The following is a 24,142-nucleotide window of genomic DNA, read 5'->3' as shown; positions in this document are numbered from 1 at the left end:
TAACTAATTATTTTCAAATCTCATTTAATATTCTCAATTATCATACTATTATTATATTCTTGGTGCTAGCAAAAAATATAATAATATTCTATTTGAATTAATATAATTATTTATTTGATCAAATCAAATTAATAATTAAATAATTCTACAGCAAAGATTAGAACACTCGTTAGTGTGTGACCCCATAGGTTCAATACTAAGCGAGTAGTAAATTAGTCATACTAAATTTACTAATCAAGGTTGGCGTCTAGCAACACTCCTCAACGACCCGATAGTATGAAGTAATATATTTTTACTAAGAACCTTAGAAAAACAAAGTATAATTTCTTCCATCTTTCCAGCTCTTAGTTAACTCTTAGAGTATGGTTTAATTGTCAAACTCTAACTTGTTACCATTATTATAATGAACTGTGAATGACTTAAGAAACTCATTTCTTCATTCATTCAATCTCCTTGGCCAAGGTTTTATTCATCTCAGTCATTATAATCATAGAGCTCAAACTCTTTACCGAGAGTTGACGGATTCCTTATTGACTAATCATTAATTCTACAAGTATTTAAATCATACCCAATATCCATTCAACTAGCACTCTAGGGTATTAGGTGTCCGGAATCAACGTATAATAAATACATTGTTAATTACTATGACAGTCGCAGGTCAAAGGAAACTCTATTACTATGTTCATCTTGAGAATATCCTATTGACAAATATACGGTAATTATAACCATTAGGAATTCTCAGAGTGAGTCAGTTCAATGGTCATATCTCTATATACACCATCTATATATATAATTTAATAAATGAGATCTATTAATCTTCATCCAATGAAGACCATTATATATATATATTGATCTTTCCGAATTATTAATGTCCTTTTTAATAATCCTATGACCAAGAACAATTTAGATTAAGTTATAAAATATTTATCCCTCAATATTATGATCAGTATCACAATGATAAATCTCTAAATTTAATCAAGGACCTTTTTATATTAACATTTTAATATAATAACAATAACAAATTATTTGACACATGATTGATTGGATTGTGGTCATACTACTTATTCCCAACAATCTCCCACTTGCATGAGAGCCAATCATGATAGATTGGAACTTGGGCATAGTATTATCTCAATAATCTCCCACTTACACTAGAGTCAATCAATCATGTGTGTAATTTTTCAATGCACATTTGTATTTATCAAAACTCTTTTGACCTTAAACACCTTAATTTTTTAGCATATGTGCTTGACCTTTTGCAAAATACACCTAGTGCATAATAAATATCATGTTTTCTCAAAACATAAAATCTCCCACTACAATAGTGTATAATTTTATTTTAAGGACAATCCTTATTGAACATGATTATAAAAAATCTAAGTAACTGACGATTGAATTTCTGCCGGTAAAGAATTTTATAAAAATAATCGCGTTGTAAGTATAGTTTCTAAACCAACAGAGAATCCTTTCGTACAAAAGTTTGGTTGTCACAAGTAACAAAACCCAATAAAATTTATAACCGAAGTATTTAAACCTCGGGTCGTTGAAGAACTGAAGATTGATGGTTTAGAAGTTATAGTAAATTCTCGTTGCAAGTATAGTTACTAAACCAAGCAATCAACCTTTCTTACAAATGTTTTGGTTGTCACAAGTAACAAACTCCTAAATAAATTGATAACCGAAGTATTTAAACCTCGGGTCGTCTTCTCAAGGAACTGCAGGGAAGTATGTTCTTATTATTGGTTATGAAGATTGTAAATTGGGGTTTTTTAAGATGAGGAACAAGTAACTTAAATTGCAATTGAAATAAATAAAAGACTGTAATTTAAATAAATAACTGTAAAACACACTTTTGGCAAGGTATAAGAAATTAGAAGTCCTATCCTAGTTATCCTTATCAATGATGATGAAAATTGAATCTTAATTCCACTCAATTAGTCTTTACTTAAAGTAAAGAAAGGGCAAGTGACTAATTAGTTTGATCTTCGAATCCTAGTTAATCCCTAAGGAAAGATTGGGATTATAGAAGTTCAGTTCAATTAGCAAAGATAACAATTATCAATCATGCTTGAGTTTGATAACTCCTGAGTTACTGATTTCTTAACCAAGACCAAAAGGAGAAAGTAAATCTACTGGAATAAAAATATCTTCAGATGGGAATAACAATAATGTAAATAAAAGAAAGCAATAATAAACTGAAATACCTCAAATAACATTAATTCAAAGAGTAATCTGTAACATAGAAGAATTCATAAATAAAATTAGAAAAATAATAAAAAGGAATAATGAGCCTGATAAAAAGAGATAATCCTGAAAGCGCATAAAATCCTAAATCTAAATCCTAATCCTAAAGAGAGAGGAGAGAATCTCCCTTTCAAAACTAAATCTAAATCATGGAAAACTAACTAATTGGAGACTCTCCTTGAATGGATGCATTCCCCCACTTCATAACCTCTGGTCTATGCCTTCTGGACTTGGATTTGGGCCAAAAAGGGCTTCAGAATTCGCTATGAGCGTTTTCTGCAATTTCTGGTGTATGGCCTCTATCACGCGTCCACGTGGGTCAAGTGGTCGCGTCATTCGGAGTTTTTCTTGTCACGCGGTCGCGTCAGTCATGCGACCGCATCATATGTGTTTCGCTCGAGGCGCGCGGTCGCGTCAGTCATGCGATCGCGTGGCTGCCAGTTTCTTCAAAAACTCTGTTTTGTGCTTTCCTTCCATTTTTGTATGTTTCCTTTCCATCCTTTAAGTCATTCCTGCCTTAGAAGATCTGAAACTACTCAACACACGAATCACGGCATCGAATAGAAATAAAGGGTAATCAAAATAATTATTTTTAAGCATAGGAAACATGTTTTTCACATACATCACATAATAAGGAAGGGAAAGTAAAACCATGCAATTAATATGAATAAGTGGGTGAATGATTGAATAAATCACTCAGATTAAGCACAAAATATATCATAAAATATGGGTTTATCAACCTCCCCACACTTAAACAATAGCATGTCCTCATGCTAAGTCCAAGATAAAGAGTAAGTTAAGGTTAAAGTGGTGGAATCTCATGCAATGCTATCTACTCTAAATGCAACTACCTACATGAATCACGCAATTCTTAATTTTTATTCACTTGTATATAAAGCTTACATGTAGTTAAATTAATTCACATTCTCAAGGAGTCATATATATATATATATATAGCCAAACCTTAGATAATGATAAAGCACTTTTACAGTTTGAGATGGGAGAGAAAAATATTTTATAAACTTGCAAGACAATTAATAATTCAAGCAGAGATATATGTTAATGAGCTATTAAACCCTCACTGGATTTTGTGTTTACTCTCTAGTCACTCAGTGTTTATTGGGTTAATCACTCTATTCTTCTTTTTATCCTTCCTTTCTATAACTTTGTTCTTCATCTAACCAATCAACAATTATAGAATATAGGCATACAAAAGTCATGAGGTCTTTAATTAAGGTTGTAATGGGGCCAAGGTAAAGGTAAAGGTATATGTATAAGGCTAAGTGAGCTAATTAAGCGAATCCTTGATTAGTCTAAGATCTCACCTAACATACATACTTTGTAAAGTAAAACTTCTTTACCTATGTTCCCACTTTTTTCCACTTTTGATGTTACATGCTCATACTTTAACTTTTGTCCCATTTGCATTTATTTTGCATTTGGGGAATCCTTTTGTATCCCCTTTATTCCAATACTGAAAAATAACATTTTTTTATTGCACATGGTAATTCAATTATTTGATTTTACATGAGCATGCTTCCCAAAATTTTTATTTGAATAATTTTATTCTTTTCAACTTTTCTACCTTTTGTTTTTATCATCCATGTTCCCAATAGGTTTTCCACACTTAAACAATTACACACTTTCTATCTTAAGCTAACCAAGGATCCAACTTGGGATTTTTATTTTGTTTTTCTGCTTAAGGCTAGTATTGTGGCTTATAGAATAAGAGGGATTTAAAGGCTCAAGGGGGCTAACAAGGGTGATGTAAACGGTAGGCTAATTTGGGATAAGTGAGCTAAAATTAAACAATGGCCTCAATCACTCTCTTGGTATGTATTTCTATTCTATAATCGGACATATAGATTAAAACAAAGTAAAGAACATCAGAATAAAAAAAAAGAAGGGCGGAACACACAGAAATAAAAATTATGGTTTGAATGTAACCATACAATTAAGCTCAAAACTCACAGGCTGTGTGTTCTCTAACTCAGAAATCATATATCAATTATGTATGTTATGCAAGTAAAATTAAAAGTTCCCATTATTCTCAATGTAAAATTTATTTTGAATGGCTTTAAAGTTTGTGTTTCTCCTTGATGAAATGTTGTTAACTAACTAACATATAATGCTATATATACAAGGTGTGCGTTGTTTCTATTATGTTCAAGTCTCTAGTTTACTTCCTTTTTATATTTTCAAATTAAACTAAGCTATCTTATGCTAAAAAGGGTAAACTATACTAATTAATCCACAATTTCTATAACTAATAAGTTAGAATTGCTACTAAACTAAATGGCTAAAATATGAACTGAAAATGGAAATGCAGAAAATAGAGTATAAATACATGAAAATAGCAATGTATAAGTACTGGGAGAATAAAAACAAAAATAAAGAGAAAAATACAGAAAAATAGCAAAATAAAATGAAAGAGTCTGTAGTGGTCACCAAAAGAATACGCTAGAGATGGCGACCTCCCCACACTTAAAATGAAGCATCGTCCCTGATGCTCACTCAAGCAGGGTGTGAAGGGGTGTCATCATTGGAAGGATGGGTAGCTGGAGTCTCTGTGGTGGTGGTCTGAAGATCTACCTGCTGCAGAGGAGGTGCTGACTGGATAGGGATCTCTGGGTCTACAGCCTGAGTCTAAGGCGGAGCCTCCTGATGTGATGCGGCCTGCTCTGTGCCTGCCTGCGCAGCCTCGCTCTGTGGATGGGTCTCTGCCTCGTGATCATCCGCCTCCTCCTCAGATGCCTCGGATGGTGTGTCAGGCTCGAAGGGGATATCGCCAGATCTTATCATCAGCTTCAGGTGCTCATAGCGTTGCTTGTTGCGACGCTCCATCTGGTCAAGCCGTCGAAATAGGCGGTGCACTAGGTGATAGATGGGCTCTGAGGCAGGTGGAGGTGTAGTGGTGGTAGCAGGGGTAGCTGTGGAAGAAGAGAGGCCGGCAGATGGTGTGGCTGTCTCAGCAGTAGCAGTGAGAAATGGAGGTCTGTAGTCCAAAGCCAGAAAGTTCCTGCTGTGAGGGATAATCTTCTTGCATTTTGCAGTAGATGGCTTCTCATCAGCATCCTCCCAAGGCACGTCAGCTCAACGGCCTAGCTGTGTAATCAGATAAGGAAAGGAAAGAGTGCCTCGGACGTGGACCCTGGCCATATAGTACCGGATAAAGCGTGGCAGGTACAGGTCCTTACCCTCCATCACACACCATAGGAGACTGATCATAGCTGCAGGGATCTCTGTCTCATGGGTACTCGGCATGACAAAATTGCTCAGGATCTGGTGCCATAGCCGAGCCTCATCATTTAAGTAAATCCGCTTGATTCTCTTTGGCATGGTGGTGTTCTAACCCATGATCCATGGAACGGTCGGGTCAAGGGCTATCCTTGCCTTGACTGCATCCCAATCAAACTTCATGAAGCGCATATCCTCCTCTGCTTTTTGATAACCATCCAACTGATCAGATTTAGGCAGAAGTTTCAGAACATCCTCTATGGCCTCTTCAGTGACCAAAATCTGCTTCCCTCTTAGGTTCACTGCATCTAGGGAAGTCTTGAAGTAATTGCAGTAGAATTCTCTTACCCAAGATGCATTGACCTCAGTCAGGTTTCTTTCCAGGAAGAACCAGCCTCTTTGCTTGATCTGATCAGAGGTGTATTGCTGGAGTTCTTCTGGGATCTTCAGAGTCCTCTCCAGGTACAGGTTCCTGGAGGTTGCAAACATCGGATACTTCAGCTCACAGTATCGGTTTGCAAACTTTACTGGATTAGTAGCAAGGAGTAGCTGGTCAGCCTTCTCCTATGGGGTAAAGTTTTTCTCCCGCCAGGAGTCATCGTGCATGATATCCATGATGGACATAGCGGATTCTCCTCTTTTACGTTTGCCAGTAGTAGCCTTTGCTTTTCCTTTTCTTTGGCTGGCAGACATCCTAAAAGATAGAAAACCAGGATATAAAAAAAGGAAAACAAATAGGCAAATAATCAAAAGAAACACAAAGTGGCAAAGGAGCAATAGAAGAGGAGATTGAGTTAAGCAAATTTGCATTAAGGATTGTATAAGAGTTAGAATACTGAGAAGAAAAATGTCACAATCCAAAATGTACTTCAGTTCAAGTTAATTAGAAAAAGTATCATCATGCCTTGGTTAGAATGTTAAAAGAAAGTGAAAAACCAGAAGAAATGTTTTGAAAGGTTAGGTTTGGTTAGAAACGAAAAATAGTTTAGGAAGTTAAAATTAGTGAGTTAGTAAAAAGTGGGTAAAGTAAGTGGCATAATGATCATATTCCAAGTAACAGGCATTCACAAATAGAAGCTATAGGTAACTCATATCCAAATAAGGAAATTAAGTTGATGATGATTCAGATAAATATAGAAATAGCAAAAATTGGAATCTAAACATCAAAAATGCAGATTAAGAACCAGGAAATCAAAAAGAATAAGAAAGCTTGCCCTGGCATTCATGAATTGTTTGGTAAAAGCAGAGTAAAGCAGAGTTTAAATAGCCAAAACCAAAACATGAATGAAAGTCAAAAATAGTTTATAAAAATTTGGGCAGCATTCCGGCTGAAATTGGATTGTCCCGAAAAATAAACAGCAATCAGAATAGTTCATATGAATGAAAACAGATTGCAATTAAAGAGTATGAACAAGAATGAACTTGAAGAACAGCATATGAACATTATTAACATATAGCAACAGCAGAATTGCGAAAATTATAAAACAAGAAACACGAACAGCGCAATTAAACAGGCCTAAATCCACTAACCACATCCTAGGCTACCTAACAACCTAAAATCCACTACAACATGCATAACTAACTAGCCTAAATATGAACATAAACAGAAAAATATGAATTAACTACGAATGGATAGAAGGGTGGCGTTCGGCGGAACCTGGTAGGCGAATTAAGGAGAGTGGGGCAGAGAGGTGGCTGGGGGATGGTGGCGGTGGCGTCGGGCACGGCGGAGGAGGGTGGCAGAGGCGGAGGTGGTTGCTGTTTGGAGGCAGGGGCTTCGGGAAGGGCAATGGGGGTAGGGGAGAGAGGGAAGGAAGGGAAGGGGGGCTTGGGTGGCGGATGGGGGCGCGGAAGTGACGGCGGCGCGGTGGGGTGGTGATCACGGAGGGGGCAGTGGCGGTGGAGGGAGGAAGGAGAAAGAAGAAGAAGAAAGAAGGGGAAGGAGGAAGGGGGTGGCGTAGCAACGGGGTCTGGGTGGTCGGCGGGGTGGCGGCGGTCGGTGATGGTGGCTGGGTGGTGGTTGGGTGGTTGGAGAAGAAGAGAGGAAGGAGAAGGGTTTGGAAGGGCACGAATGGTAGGGTTCGCGTGACTGGGGGGTTATAAATTTGAATCCACGCGATCGCGTGGGACACGCAGTCGCGTGGTTGGGCTGAAATGGTGGTTGACGCGATCGCATGGGACACGCGATCGCATGGAATGGATTAGGGAGCGAATGACACGATCGCCTGAGGCATGCGATCGCGTCGCTGGAAATTGTGCTAAACGCACGATTCCAGCGTCGTTTCAGTGCAACTCTCTGTCTCCTTTTGGGGTGTTGTGTAATCCATGCGACGCGATCGCGTCGCTCACGCTGTCGCGTGGGATTGATGTTGTGCAAGTGATGCGATCGCGTTAGGGACGCAATCGCGTGGGCATTTTGTGCAAAACGCACAATGGCCGCACGATTCCAGCCTAACTTTCTGGTCGTTGGATGTTTACCCCGACCTCCAGATCACGCGGCCGCGTGAATGACGCGGTCGCGTGGGAAGTGTTTTTCGCAACTTGACGCGATCGCATGTATGATGCGGTCGCGTCGCACACCCTATTTTTTTTTGTGCAAAATGCAGAATGCAATGCTAATATGAATGTTATGCATGATTCCAGGTTCAATGAAGTAAAATAAAATAAAACTCAAAAATAAACAAAACGGAATAAAATTAAAATTGAAAAAAGGAACGATCATACCATGGTGGGTTGTCTCCCACCTAGCACTTTTAGTTAAAGTCCTTAAGTTGGACATTGGATGAGCTTCCTGTTATGGTGGCTTGTGCTTAAATTCATCCAGAAATCTCCACCAACGCTTGGAATGCCAATAGCCTCCGGGGTCCCAAACTAGGCATGTAAAGCTTCTGAGCAGCTTCAAATAGATTCTCAGGCTCCCGGGGTGACGAGTGTCAAAATAGATTCCAGGATCCCAAACTTGGCTTTTAAATCCGCCTTCGTCTTGATCTATATTTTTCCATCCGGGCGGTTTAGAAATTAGATTCTCAACAGAATAACCAAATGTTTTTCGATATCCATTTAATAGATCATGATGCCAATCCGCACACTTCGAGTCGAAGCGTGGAACCTTATTGAACCTTGTGCACCAGCTCTGAGTACGAGCCATTTCTCTTTTACTCTTAAAGCCGTAGAGAGTTCTAAGCTGGCCATCTGTTTCAAGCAAACCATATTCAAGTGGAAAAATAAAGCTAAAGGTTAAGGATTGTACCCACTTGAAGCTTGTATTGGGTGGTAATGGCCTTGGGATAGGTGGTTCCAGTGGTTCTGTGAGTTTTACTCCCTTGTGCTCTTCTGTGAAATTCTTCACTTCTTTGCAAGATTCTTCAAATGTATCCATGTCCTGATCAAAGCCTTCTATGTCTTCCTCGTCACTCAAGTCATAAACGAGAGGTTGGGAAAAATCTACCTCCGTATCATCTTCGTACTCGCTTGGGGAAGATTCTTCGATCTCAGAGAATTCACTCGCGGATGCAAGTTCATTACTAGAAGAACTGGACTTGTGACTATCATCATCAAGAGAATTTTCTTCTTGGGTCATTCCATCTAGTTCTTCATAAGAGACTTGCTTTGGGGGTTGTACACTATCCTCTTTAGCATCAAGTGTAATGGCCTTGACAGAATTCTCCAAAACTCTGGGTTCCCATGGAAGTTCAGTGTCTCCTAAGTCTTCAACCAACTCTTCTTCTTGTATAATGACAGCTTCCTCTGCTTGTTCTAGTACGAAGTCATGCTCTGTCTTGTCCACTGGAGTTTCTAATATCTCCTTCATGCTACGCCTTTCATTAGATTGCCCACATGGGGCTCTGGGAGGCCCTTGAATGTTCGAACGTCTAGAAGATAATTGACTTATTGCTTGCTCCAGTTGATGAAGGGTTGTTTGAAGTTGATCTACTGTTCCCTTGAGGTGAACTTCTGATTCTCGGGGTGATGGATTTGGACGTGGTACATTGGGAAGTGGTGGTGTTTCGGAGTAATTGGATTGGAATAAGGGTAAATGAGGATTATATGGTGGCGAATGGTGAAAAGGAGCTTGTGAGTGTGGTGGTTCAAGGTTGTGTTGAGAGGATGGCCTATGAGCATAGGGTGGGGCTTGTTAGTAACTACGAGGTTGTCCACCATGTCCATTGCCTTGGTATGCATTGTAGAATGGTCTTTGTCCATGATATCTTGGAGGTGTTGCTGCCAAAAGGGTTGATCAGATCCTCTTGGCTCCATCCATCTTTGATTGCTCTGACCTTGATGCATGTTCCTGTTATAACTTTCATTTCTTTCAACAATATTAGAACCAAACTCAAAGCGAGAGGGGTGAGAATTCATAGTAGCTAATGAAGATAAAAGAAGAAAATACAAACAAACAAACACGTAAAAGAAAAATATTTACAATAACCAATAATAAGGCACACGATTGCAATTCCCTGGCAACGGCGCCATTTTTGAAGAACTGAAGATTGATGGTTTAGAAGTTATAGTAAACTCTCGTTGCAAGTATAGTTACTAAACCAAGCAATCAACCTTTCTTACAAACGTTTTGGTTGTCACAAATAACAAACCCCTAAATAAATTGATAACTGAAGTATTTAAACCTCGGGTCGTCTTCTCAAGGAACTGCAGGAAAGTATGTTCTTATTATTGGTTATGAAGATTGTAAATTGGGGTTTTTTAAGATGAGGAACAAGTAACTTAAATTGCAATTGAAATAAATAAAAGACTGTAATATAAATAAAAGACTGTAATTTAAATAAATAACTGTAAAACACACTTTTGGCAAGGTATGAGAAATTAGAAGTCCTATCCTAGTTATCCTTATCAATGATGATGAAAATTGAATCTTAATTCCACTCAATTAGTCTTTACTTAAAGTAAAGAAAGGTCAAGTGACTAATTAGTTTGATCTTCGAATCTTAGTTAATCCCTAAGGAAAGATTGGGATTATAGAAGTTCAGTTCAATTAGCAAAGATAACAATTATCAATCATGCTTGAGTTTGATAACTCCTGAGTTACTGATTTCTTAACCAAGACCAAAAGGAGAAAAGTAAATCTACTGGAATAAAAATGTCTTCAGATGGGAATAACAATAATGTAAATAAAAGAAAGCAATAATAAACTGAAATACCTCAAATAACATTAATTCAAAGAGTAATCTATAACATAGAAGAATTCATAAATAAAATTGGGAAAATAATAAAAAGGAATATTGAACCTGATAAAAAGAGATAATCCTAAAAGCGCATAAAATCCTAAATCTAAATCCTAATCCTAAAGAGAGAGGAGAGAATCTCCCTCTCAAAACTAAATCTAAATCATGGAAAACTAACTAATTGGAGACTCTCCTTGAATGGATGCATTCCCCTACTTCATAACCTCTGGTCTATGCCTTCTGGACTTGGATTTGGGCCAAAAAGGGCTTCAGAATTCGCTATGAGCATTTTCTGTAATTTCTGGTGCGTGGCCTCTGTCTCGCGTCCGCGTGGGTCACGCGGTCACGTCATTCGGAGTTTTCCTTGTCACACGGTCGTGTCAGTCATGCGACCGCGTCATATGTGTTTCGCTCGAGGCGCGCGGCCGCGTCAATGCCTTTTCGCGCTGGCATGCGGCCGCGTCGCCCATGCGATCGCGTGGCTGCCAGTTTCTTCAAAAACTCTGTTTTGTGTTTTCCTTCCATTTTTGTATGTTTCTTTTCCATTCTTTAAGTCATTTCTGCCATAGAAGATCTGAAACTACTCAACACATGAATCACGACATCGAATGGAAATAAAGGGTAATCAAAATAATTATTTTTAAGCATAGGAAACATGTTTTTCACATACATCACATAGTACGGAAGGGAAAGTAAAACTATGCAATTAATATGAATAAGTGGGTGAAGGATTAAATAAATCACTCAGATTAAGCACAAAATATATCATAAAATATGGGTTTATCAGTCGTCTCTCAAGGAATTACAGGGAAGTATGATTTATTATTGGTTATGGAATTGTATATTTTTGGGTTTTTGAAATAAGGAACAAGTAATTTAAATGGCAAGAAAAATAAATTAATAATGAGGAAACTCTTGGCAATGTATGAGAACTGGAAATCCCATCCTAGTTATCCTTATCAGGTGTGATGAGAATTGTTTATTGCTCGCACTTAGTTAACCCTTACTAAATAAAGGAAAGTCAAGTGGACTAATTAACTTGATTCCTCAAGTCCTAGTCAACTCCTATGGAAAGACTAGCTTTATTGAGATCCAAATCAATTAGTAATTCCCAATTTTCAATCAACCGCTGAGTTTGACAACTCAAGTGTCACCAATTACTTAACCAAAGCAAAGGGGGGAAATATAAATTATTTATATCATAAATAGAAAGAAACAATCTTAAATCTGAAATACCTCAAATTATATTAAATAAAGATATCAATTCTAACATGAAGAGTTCATAAGCCAATTTGGCAACATAAGTAATTAGCAAGTGAAATAGAGCAACTAAAGTAATAGAGTAAATAAAAGTAGAAGAGAAACATAAATTAAAGGAACATTGAACCTGGAATGAAGAATTAACCATAAAATAAGAGAAATCCTAATTCTAAAACCTAAGAGAGAGGAGAGAGCATCTCTCTACAAAACTACATCTCAAACCTAAAATTGTCCTTTTTCCAATTCAATGATGAATGAATGAATTGATTCCCTTATTCTCCAGCCTCTATTCTGTGTTTCTGGGCTTGGATTTGCGCTGAAAAAGGGCCCAGAAATCGCTGGGGGCGACTTCTGTAATTTTCTGCACGTAGCATCCGTCATGCGTGCGCGTGGGTCACGCGTGTGCGTCATTTGGAGTTTTTCCTTGACACGCGTTCGCGTCGTTTGTGCTCTGTGCCTAGGCACGCATCTGCGTCGTCCATGCGTGCGCGTCACTGCCATTTTCTTCAAAACTCCATTTTGTGCGTTCCTTCCATTTTTGCGTGTTTCCTTTCTGTCCTCTAAGCCATTCCTGCCCTATGAAGCATGAAATTACTTAACACACAGATCACGGTATTGAATGGTAATAAAGAATAATTAAAATTAATATTTTTAAAGCATAGGAAACATGTTTTCACATATATCATGGAATAAGGATGGAATTGTAAAACCATGCAAATCTTATGAACAAGTGGGTGAAGAATTGATAAAAACACTCAATTGAGCACAAGATAAATCATAAAATAGTGGTTTATCAACCTCTCCACACTTAAACATTAGCATGTCCTCATGCTAAATCCAAGAGAAAAGAGTGAAGGTAGAATGGTGGAATCTTATGCAATGCAATCTATTCTAAATGCAAGCTACCTAAATGAATCATGCAATTCTAATTATTATCCACCTATATATAGAGCTTACATGTGGTTAAATTGATTCATATTTTCAAGGAATCATATATGCATAACTAAGGGCCAAATCATATTAAAATACATTCATAATTAAGTTGAGTTAATTAAAGGAGTTCACAAACTTGCAAGACAATCAATGATTAAATATGGATATATGAAAATTGAGCTATTGAACCCTCACTGGATTTGTGTATACACTCTAGTCACTCAGTGTTTGGGGTTAATCACTCTATTCTTCTCTAGTAATGCTTTCTAAAACTTTGTTCTTCATCTAACCAATCAATAAATATTCAATGTATACATGCAAACATCATGAGGTCTTTTCAAGGTTGTAATGGGGCTAAGGTAAAGGTGAGGGCATATATATAAGGCTAAGTGAGCTATAAATTGAATCCTTGGTTAATCTAAGATCTCACCTAACATATACATACTTTCTATAATTTTAAAATTATGCCTAGTTTCCCATGATTTTTCCACTTTCTTGTTCACATACTCATGCATCAAATTATTTTTAATTTTATCCTATGTGCATTGATCTTTTTACTAAACTTATTATTGGGGTAATTTTGTCCCATTATTTATTTATTTACTAAAAGGGATTTTGTTTTAAAGAAAGCATAACATTATCAATGCACATGGATTCTTTTAATTATTTAGGTTTCACATGAGCATGCTCCCAAATTTCAAATAATCTATCAATTTAATATCTTCCTATCAACCCAAGTTCCCACAGTTTCCCCACACTTAGTGGATACACAATCTCTATCTTAAGCTAATCAAAGATTCAATTTGGGGTTTTTAATTTGTTTTTCTATTTAAGGCTAGTGATGTGGTTATAGAACAAAATGGGATTAAAAGGCTCAAGGGGCTAACAAGGGTGACATAAAAGGGTATGTTTATTTTGGGAAAAGTGAGCAAAGAACAAGTAATGGTCTCAATCATATGCATGAATGTAAATACATTGAATACTGGACATATAGAATCAAACAAAGTAAAGTCTGCAATGATAGTGAAGAAGGGCGAAACACACAGGAATGAAAACTATGGTTATATAATGTAACCTTGCAATTAAGCTCAAAAACTCACAGGTTGTGTGTTCTTTGGCTCAAAAACCATATATCAGTTATGTATATCATGCAAGTAGAATTCAAGAGTTTCCATTCAACTCAATGTGAATCCTTGAATGGCTCTTATAAAAATAAGTATTTTCCTTGAAAAATATTGTCAATTAACTAACATTTATTGCTATATATATATGGTGGGTGGATTGTTGTGATTCTGAAAAACTAAAATTTCTAGTCTACTCTTTCATTTTCAATTAAACCAAATTATTATATGCTAAAAGGGTAAACTAAACTAAATAATCCATATATTTCTATATCACAACTAATAAGCTAAGAATGCAAATTAGGCTAAATATCTAATATATATATATAAAGTGCAAAATGTAAAATGTAATAAAGTAGAAATAGACAGAAAATACAGTAAAAGAAAATGTGCAAGTACTAAAAAAGGAAAATAAAATAAAATAAAATAAAAATACAGAAAAAGAAATAAAATGGGATAAAGAGTCTGAAAGTAGTTCACCAAAATAAAGTTTGCCGGAGATGGCGACCTCCCCACACTTAAATAATAGCATCGTCCCTGATGCTCAATCAAGCAGGGTGTGAAGAAGTGGCATCTCCAGAAGGGTGCTCTGCTGGTGTCTCAATGGTGGCCTGAAGTGCTGTAGTCTGTATGGGTGGCTGGGGATCTGCCTGCTGAAGCGGGGGCTCTGTCTGTAAAGAGACATGTGGATCGGCTGGCTGTATCTGCTGGGGCTCCTCATGATGTGGCGCAGCCTGCTCGGGTCCTGCCTGCTCAGCCTCGGCTCGGGCATCCTCCTTCTGGTCATCCGCCTCCTCCTCAGATGGCTCTGATGGTGTATTAGGCTCGGAGGGAATGTCATGGTGGCCCGATCAGATCATCAACTTTAAATGCTCATAGCGTCGCTTGTTGCGATGCTCAGACCTCTCATATCACCACTGGTTACGGCGCTCCATCTGGTCGAGCCGTTCAAAGAGGCGGTGCACAATATGGTAGATGCGCTCGGAAGCAGGTGAGGGTGCAGTGGTGGTGGCTGGTGCAGCAGGTGCTGAAGGGGCAGCAGAAGATGTGGCTGCATCAGTGGAGGCAGTGAGAAAGGGTGGTCTGTAGCCCAGAGCCATGAACTTCCTGCCATGAGGGATGATCTTCTTGCAATCGGTGGCTGGTGGCTTCTCATCCGCAAGCTCCTATGGTACCTCAGCTCGGCAGCCCAACTGAGTAATCAAATAGGGGAATGGCAGAGTGCCTCAGACGTGGACCCTGGACATGGAATACCGGATAAATCTAGGAAGGTACAGGTCCTTGCCCTCCATCACGCACCAGATAAGGGTAATCATGGCAGCTGGCACCTCAGTCTCGTGAGTGCTCGGCATCACATAGTTGCTAAGAATTTGCTGCCATAGCCGAGCCTCATCATTCAGATAAATAATTTTGATTCCTTTTGGGGTCACTGTTGACTTACCCATGACCCATGGGACAGTAGGATCGAGAGCTATAGTGCGCTTCACTGCGTTCTAATCAAAACGCATAAATCTCATATCCTCTTTAGCCTTCTGGTAACCATCTGGCTTATCAGATTTGGGCTGGAGTTGGAGGATATCTTCAATTGCCTCCTCAGTAACTAGAATTTGTTTGCCTCTGAGCTGCATGGCATCCAGGGTCGTTTTAAAGTAGTTGCAGTAAAATTCTCTGACCCAGGATGCATTTACCTCAGTCAAGTTCCTCTCCAGAAAGTACAAACCTCTCTATTTGATTTGGTCTGTGGTGTACTCTAGTAATTTGGCTAGAATTCGAAGGGTCTTTTCTAGATATAAGTTCCTTGAAGTTGCAAAAACTGGATACTTGAGTTCACAATATCAGTTGGCAAACTTGACTGGGTTGGTTGCATGCACTAACTGGTCAGCTTTTTCCTGCGGAGTAAAATTCTTCTCCCGCCAGGAATAATCATGGAGGATATCCAGGATAGCCATAGAGGACTCTCCTCTTTTCCTTTTTCCTGTGCCTATTTTGGCTTTTCCTTTGCCCTTTGGGTCAGACATCCTGAAAAGTAAAAGTTCCAGGATACAATTTATTAAACTAAAGCAGGAAAACAGGTAAGCAAATAGGATTTTAGCAATATAAGCATGAGGTGAGTTAGATAGATGTAGAATTTTGGACCGTATGCAAGCTAAAAGTCAAAGAATTGAAATAAAATCACAATCCAAGTTCTATGATATGCGGAATGCTTGTTTATCAGGAACAACAACAATCATGTCTTGAAATGGGATAAAAGTAGTTAGTTGAAAACTAAGAGAGCAGTTAGAAAGTGAATGCAGTTAAGAGTTAAAAAGTGAAGTTAAAGTGAGTGGCACGGTAATGTACTTCCTAATTAACAAAAATTGTGCAAACTTGAAGAACAATTAACTCACATTCAAGCAGAGAATGCAGAGTAATGATGATAAATCATATAAGTGAAAGAATTGCAAAATGAAGTAAATCATCAATAATGCGCTTTAACTAAGAAAGGAATTAGAAGGAGTAGGAATGCTAGCCCATGCATCCATGAATTGGCCTGGTTGGGACCAATTAGTGCAGAATTCAAAAGTACCAAAGCTAATTTACGAATGAGAGTTAAGTAAAACAATTTTCAGAAAAATCGAGCAGCATTCCGGCTATAAATTGGATGTTTACGGGTAATAAACAGCAGCAAAAATTCAGTTCATATGGCATTAAAGTAGTGCAGAAAAGAGTAACAAATTGCAAGGCACAAGAATTCAGAATAGACAAACTCAATCTGCAGCAGGAAATGTAATTCAGGTTGAATAATGTGAAAATAGCATTAAACAATAAGGAACAGTATATGAGCAGCATTATGAGCACGACAATTTTAAAATTGCGAAACAGATAAGGCAAGTAGCAAGAACGGCGCAATTATCATATCTAAATCCACTAATCACATCCTACCTACCTAACCACCTAAAATCCACTACGAACATGCATCTCTAACTATCCTAATTTGAACAGAATTGAAAAAAATATGCAAACTAACTAATTGGAATTGGAATGGGATCGGAGTGCAGTGGAACCTGGTGAGCGCAGTAGCAGAAATTAAACACAGAGAGAGGGTGGTGGTGTAGTGGTGCTAGTGGGCGGCATAGCGGCGATGGGAGGCGGCACGGCGGCGCTGGGAGTGCGGGCGGTGGTTCGGGTGGGGGCAGGGGATGAAAGAGGGAGAAGAAGAGAAGGGAGGGGACGATGAGGGGGGTGGCGTTGGGGGTGGTGGCCGGCGAAAGGGTGGTGGCGGCAGGGCTGATTCGGCCAGGTGGAGGCAGGGGCGGGGGGGTGAAAGGGGAAGAAGAGGAAAGAGAAGAAGAGAAGAATGAGGGGTGAGGGGGTTAAGTGGCAGTGGAAGGTTGGAGGGGGAAGAGAGAAATGGAGAAGGAACGTTGGGTAGGGGAAAAAAGGGGGCGACACTGGGTTAGGGTTTCCACGTCGGGGGTTAAGTGGATTCAAATCCATGCGGACGCGTGGATCACGCGAAAGCGTGGCTGAAGCGGAAGTGAACCGACGCGAAAGCGTCATTGATGCGAATGCGTGAATGGTGGATAAGGGAAATGACGCATACGCGTGGAGCACGCATACGCGTCGACTAGAATTGTGCTAAACGCACAATTCCAGCGTCGTTTTGGCGCAACTCTCTGTTTCAATTAGGGGGCAAAATTTTCACGTGACGCGTACGCGTCGCCCACGCTTACGCGTGGTGTGTTAATGAAAATGACGTGTACGTGTCGTTGATGCGTATGCGTGGCCCAATTTATGCCTAACACATACCAGCTGCAGGATTCCAGCCCAACTTTCTGGGCGTTGGATGGCGACGTCAATTTAAACTCGACGCCGACGCGTGGCCCATGCGCACGCGTGGTGTGGTTTTTTTTTATAGAAAATTCAAGAATGAGAAATGCAAATGCGAATGCTGATGTTATGAATGATACTAGGAAAAATAAAATAAAATAAAATACAACTAAAAACAAACAGAACAAAATAAAATTAAAATTTGAAAAGGAACGATCATACCATGGTGGGTTGTCTCCCACCAAGCACTTTTAGTTAAAGTCCTTAAGTTGGACATTTGAAGAGCTTCCTGTTATGGTGGCTTGTGCTTGAACTCATCTAGGAATCTCCACCAACGTTTGCAATTCCAATAGCCTCTGGGGTCCCATACTAGGCCCAAATCTTGATTTTGAAATCGTTTCCACTTCTATCTTCATTATTCCACCCGGGTGGTACACAGCCTGAATTTCTACTGAGATACCCAAACTTCTTCCGAAATACATTCAATCGAGCTCTATACCAATCCTTGCACTTCCATTTGGAGCGTGGAACCATATTGAACTTTGGATTCCAACTTCTATTACTAACCATCTCCCGCTTACTCTTAAAGCCGCAAAGAGCTCTAAGCTGGCCATCGGTTTCAAGCAAACCATATTCAAGTGGAAAGGTAAAGATAAAGGCTAAGGATTTTACCCACTTGAAGTTTGTATTAGGTGGTAATGGCCTTGGGAGAGGTGTTTCCGGTGGTTCTACAAGCTCTATTTCCTTGTACTCCTCTGTGAATTCTTCCATTTCTTGACAGACCTCTTCAATTACAACCTCGTCTTGATCAAAGTCTTCAATTTCTTCCTCATCACTCAAGTCATAAGTTGGAGGTTGAGAAAAGTATACCTCTACATCATCCTCATATTCACTCGGGGAAGATTCTTCTAGCTCAAAGAGTTCAATTGTGATTGCGAGGTCATCATTAGGAGAACTTGATTCATGATTATCATTACCAAGGAAAATTTCTTCTTGATCTGTTTCGTTCAGTTCTTCAGAAGATACATGCCTTGGGGGTTGTGCAGTATCCTCCTTAGCATCAAATGCAAATTTTTGGGAAGAATTCTCCACAACTCTTGATTCCCATGGAGGTTCAGCGTCTCCTAAGTCTTCAACCAATTCTTCTTCTTCGATAATTGTAGCTCCCTCTACTTGTTCCAGTACAAAGTCATGTTCTTTACTGTACACCGGAGCTTCTAGTGTCTCCTTCGTATTGGGGACTAATCGATTTATCGCTTGCTCCAATTGATGAAGGGTTGCATGAAATTGGTTCACTGTGTCCTTGAGACGATCCTGTGATTCTTGGTTCGATGTACATGGATATGGTGCATATGGGAGTGGTGGTTCTTGGAAGTAATTGGATTGGGATTGGGGTGGATATGGATCAGGGGCATATGGAGGTGAATGGTTGTAGGTGGCTTGTGAGCATGGTGGTTCGAAGCTATCTTGAGGAGGTGGTTTATTGGCATATGATGGGGCTTGTTGGTAACCATAATGGGGTCTACCATATCTATCATCTAGGCACGCACCTCGGAATGGCTCTTGACCATAGTAATTTGGTGGAGGTGGTTTGTCACGAGGGGGTCCACCATAACTATTGTCTTGGCATGCATTGTAGAATGGTCGTTGTCCAATGGTATCTTGGAAAGTGTTGTTGCCAAAAGGGTTGATCAGATCCTCGTGACTTCTTCCATCCGTGATTGTTTCGACCTTGATGCATGTTCCTATTATAGCTTCCATTTCTTTTAACAACATTAGAACCAAACTCAAAGCGACGGGGGTGAGAGCTCATAGTAGCTAATAAAAAATTAAAAACAAAAATAAAAACAAATAAACAACAAAATAAAATATTTACAATAACCAATAATAAGGCACACAATTCCAATTCCCCGGCAACGGCGCCATTTTGACGATTGAATTTCTGCCGGTCAAGAATTTTATAAAAATAATCGCGTTGTAAGTATAGTTTCTAAACCAACAGAGAATCCTTTCATACAAAAGTTTGGTTGTCACAAGTAACAAAACCCAATAAAATTTATAACCGAAGTATTTAAACCTCGGGTCGCCTCTCAAGGAATTGAAGGAAAGTATGATTTATTATTGGTTATGGAATTGTATATTTTTAGGTTTTTGAAATAAGGAACAAGTAATTTAAATGGCAAGAAAAATAAATTAATGATTAGAAAACTCTTAGCAATGTATGAGAACTGGAAATCCCATCCTAGTTATCCTTATCAGGTGTGATGAGAATTGTTTATTGTTCCCACTTAGTTAACCCTTACTAAATAAAGGAAAGTCAAGTGGACTAATTAACTTGATTCCTCAAGTCCTACTCAACTCCTATGAAAAGACTAGCTTTAGAGAGATCCAAATCAATCAGCAATTCCTAATTTTCAATCAACCGCTGAGTTTGACAACTCAAGTATCACCAATTACTTAACCAAAGCAAAGGGGGAAATCTAAATTATTTATATCATAAATAGAAGGAAACAATCTTAAATCTGAAATACCTCAAATTATATTAAATAAAGATATCAATTATAACATGAAGAGTTCATAAGCCAATTTGGCAACATAAGTAATTAGCAAGTGAAATAGAGCAACTAAAGTAATAGAGTAAATAAAAGTAGAAGAGAAACATAAATTAAAGGAACATTAAACCTGGAATGAAGAATTAACCATAAAATAAGAGAAATCCTAATCCTAAAACCTAAGAGAGAGGAGAGAGCCTCTCTCTTTAGAAAACTACATTTCAAACCTAAAATTGTCCTTTTTCCAATTCAATGATGAATGAATGAATTGATTCTCTTATTCTCCAGCCTCTATTCTGTGTTTCTGGGCTTGAATTTGGACCGAAAAAGGGCCCAGAAATCGCTGGCGGTGACTTCTGCAATTTTCTGCACGTAGCGTCCGTCACGCGTGCGCGTGGGTCACGCATGCGCGTCATTTGGAGTTTTTCCTTGTCACGCATACGCATCAGTCACGCGTTCGCGTCATTTGTGCTCTGCGCCTAGGCACGCGTCCGCGTCGTCCATGCGTGCGCGTCGCTTGCGTTTTGCGCTAGGCATGCGTCCGCGTCGTCCATGCGTGTACGTCACTGCCATTTTCTTCAAAACTCTATTTTGTGCGTTCCTTCCATTTTTGCGTGTTTCCTTTCTATCCTCTTAGCCATTCCTGCCCTATGAAGCTTGAAATTACTTAACACACAAATCATGGCATCGAATGGTAATAAAGGATAATTAAAATTAATATTTTTAAAGCATAGGAAACATGTTTTCACATATATCATGGGATGAGGAAGGAATTGTGTAACGACCCAATTTCTGATAGGTCCGGATCACTGCCAGTCATCAGGTGTTACTTCCCAGTAGCCCTATAAAACTCTAGACTCGATAATATTTACTACATATAAGCCTTTCGTACTAACGGAATCGCATATGTTAACTTATTATTATCACATACTTTTTTTTTAACAAACCTATTAACAAAACCATGAACATCCTCAGAGATATACAATATAAAATAAACACCAGACTAACAACAAAATTTAAATTTAGCAATAAGATCACAGAAAAACATATATACTTCTTAAGTTAGTTCATACAAACTTGACATACTTACATATATATATATATATATATATATATATATTTGCAACTGACAACTTTCCAGATACCTGGTTCATGTAGAAAACCCCTAAGCTAGTACCCGGGCTAAAAAAAAGAAGAAAATATCAAGTCCTATCCCTCGTAAATGCTACAGAAGAGAGGGAAAGTAAAGTCTAAGAAATGAATACCATCTATCGTACATTCTTTCTACCATCGAGGCACAACTTTGCAACCATCAACTCAAGACTAGTTTCGAGCATCTCCTGTAGGGTCCAACAACACGTGCTCCTCTGGTACCTCTCTGAATATAACTCCTGTGGTGGCGATCAAGTCTGGATCTTCCATCTGTGGGGGAATGGAAAAAGAAGGGGTGAGAACCTATATGGTTCCCAGTAAGGCGGCATCGTGAAAGCGCATCTCTCTCGTGAAACCTAGAGTTTTGGCTCTATCGTAATAACTCGCTTACTAAGTCTCTCGGCTATTTTTGTATCGTGGGCTTTGACATAACTCTTTCTTGGCATCTTTCTTTGGGATAAATGCCGTTCTCACGCTATTCTCTATGACTATTATTCCTAACTCTATTATCTTACTCTAAGCTTTGAGAAAGTTACGTCATAATCTTAAAATACAGACAAGAATAAAAAAATAGAGAATTAACAAGAAGTAGATGGCACATCACAGGAAGAATGAACAGTAAACAATCACAATCAAATGTGCAAACAATTTATGATGCATGCCCTGTTCCTAGTGCAGGTCATGAGCTCATGCGTCGGTTGTCTACCCGCAACCCGACGTTACTCGAGGTGAACCCCGAATATAGTTCCTTTACTGTGTCAATTAGATATCTTGGCATCACGGTTACCCATGTCAGTTAGGTCTCATCATAATAACATTTTAATGTGTATCACAGTAAGGAACAGTGCTATCAGTTAGGCGAATATTTCCGCATTAGCAATCTCAGGCTATCAGTTAGGCGGACACTTTCGCATTAGCAATTTGGCACAAAGGCCCATTCAACATACAATATGCTATCAGTTAGGCAGATATTCCCGCATTAGCAATCTTAGGCTATCAGTCAGGCGGGCACTTCTGCATTAGCAGTTTGGCACAAAGGCCCAGTCAAAGTAATAACATTCAACTATCCTTTTCATTCATTGTTTCGTATTTCCTGTCTTTTCATCATGCCTCCACATCACCTTATAAATATACATACCTCCGCATCACCACATAACTAAGCATACCTCCACATCACCATATTACTAAGCATACCTCCACATCACCCTTTTAACTTTAACCTTCCAAGGGGTAACTTGCATTCTTATTCACTTCTTCGCTTGTTTAGCCTAATACCCTTTTGGTGACCGGTTTTCTATCTAACGATTAATATCACAAACGGACTCGGACTCGCACAAATTTTATGTCCACATGTTCGTATTGAACTCAAGTTTCTAAAGGTCTAGAAATCATATTTTTCTGGGCAGTCTATCTCCAGCTATTGAGGAAAAACTGAGACTGTTATTCTAGGTTTGTAGGAGCAGCACCTTACTGTCTTGTTATGTGGTTTTTATGTTGTGAAAGCCTACGCACGGACTATCTCTCTTATCAAAGTAACTCTAGAGATCCTAACCTTTACTTTGAATTATATTTTACTATATTTGGATTAGAATTGAATTTTATACAAGATTTTAAAATTCTGCCACTGCACTTGTAAAGATTCAGAAAAACAGCAGGCAACAGTGGCTTTATAAAATTCATAATAATTTCAATTCTAATATGTTGCTCCTAAATTTTTATAAGATTATACTCAACACTCCTAAGTTTTATAATCAACAAGTTTCAGGTTCATATCACCTTGTTTGGTTAATTAAATGTCAATTGGAAAGGCTGCCCTGTTTCTTTAAATTAGTTCTGAAGTTCCTGCGAACAGCCCAGCTTCCAAGAGGCATAACTAACTCTAAAAAATAGCTATGGACCTGAAATTTGTACTCATTTAAAATAGACTTACAGACATCTAAAATCCCTTTAGAATCAACTTAAAATGTTAAGTAAAACAAAAGTTCCAGTAGTTTGAAATTGACACTGCAGAACTAGAAAAACCAGAAAAATTCTGCAGCAGCTACTGTTTTCAAAAATTCATATCCTGTAAACCACTTGGCCAAATTCTTTGAAATTTGTATGGAACATTCAAGACACACTGAAGTTTTACAGAAAAATAATTTCATCCAAAATTTTGGTCTGGATTGCTCCCAGAAATTCATTCATTCTGCTGCCAATTATGCAGAAATTGCAGAAATTTTGCACAATGTAATTCCAACAACCTCATATACCAAATCTTATATTTAAGCCTAAAATTCCTCTAAAACCATAATTCTATACTTCTTTTAACTAATCAAAGTGGCTAGAGTGGTTTTCGTATCTCCTAGACCTCAGAATCATCAATTCACATTTTCTACAAGTGCGCATACTCACACAAGTACATATATGTTCATCAAATTCTGTATAGTAGTTCTACCATTATCATCACCATTAGTATGCTTAATTCAGCAACATAATCATCAGGCAATCACACATTTCATTATCACACTTCATCATTCACACAAACACAAACATATGATTAAACTAGCCTAACCCCTACCTCAATAGAGTTCACCCTTTCTCATGAAATCAGTCCTAGCTTTCTCTTCCTCCCTTGGTCAGCTTTACTTCAAACTTTGGCCAGCCCCTTCAA

At 38.5% G+C, this 24,142-nt stretch overlaps 1 pseudogene; it reads right to left on the bottom strand.

The window, feature by feature from the left end:
* Positions 1–4,758: 4,758 nt before the first annotated feature.
* LOC148568412 (uncharacterized) lies at positions 4,759–6,545 on the bottom strand (annotated as a pseudogene).
* Positions 6,546–24,142: the final 17,597 nt, after the last annotated feature.

This window comes from Arachis ipaensis, chromosome B4, assembly GCF_059453495.1.
Source record: "Arachis ipaensis isolate K30076 ecotype BB chromosome B4, ASM5945349v1, whole genome shotgun sequence".
NCBI classification, from domain to species: Eukaryota; Viridiplantae; Streptophyta; class Magnoliopsida; order Fabales; family Fabaceae; genus Arachis; species Arachis ipaensis.
Note: the sequence above shows the minus strand (reverse complement) of the source record. Positions and strands in the feature narration are given on the sequence as shown.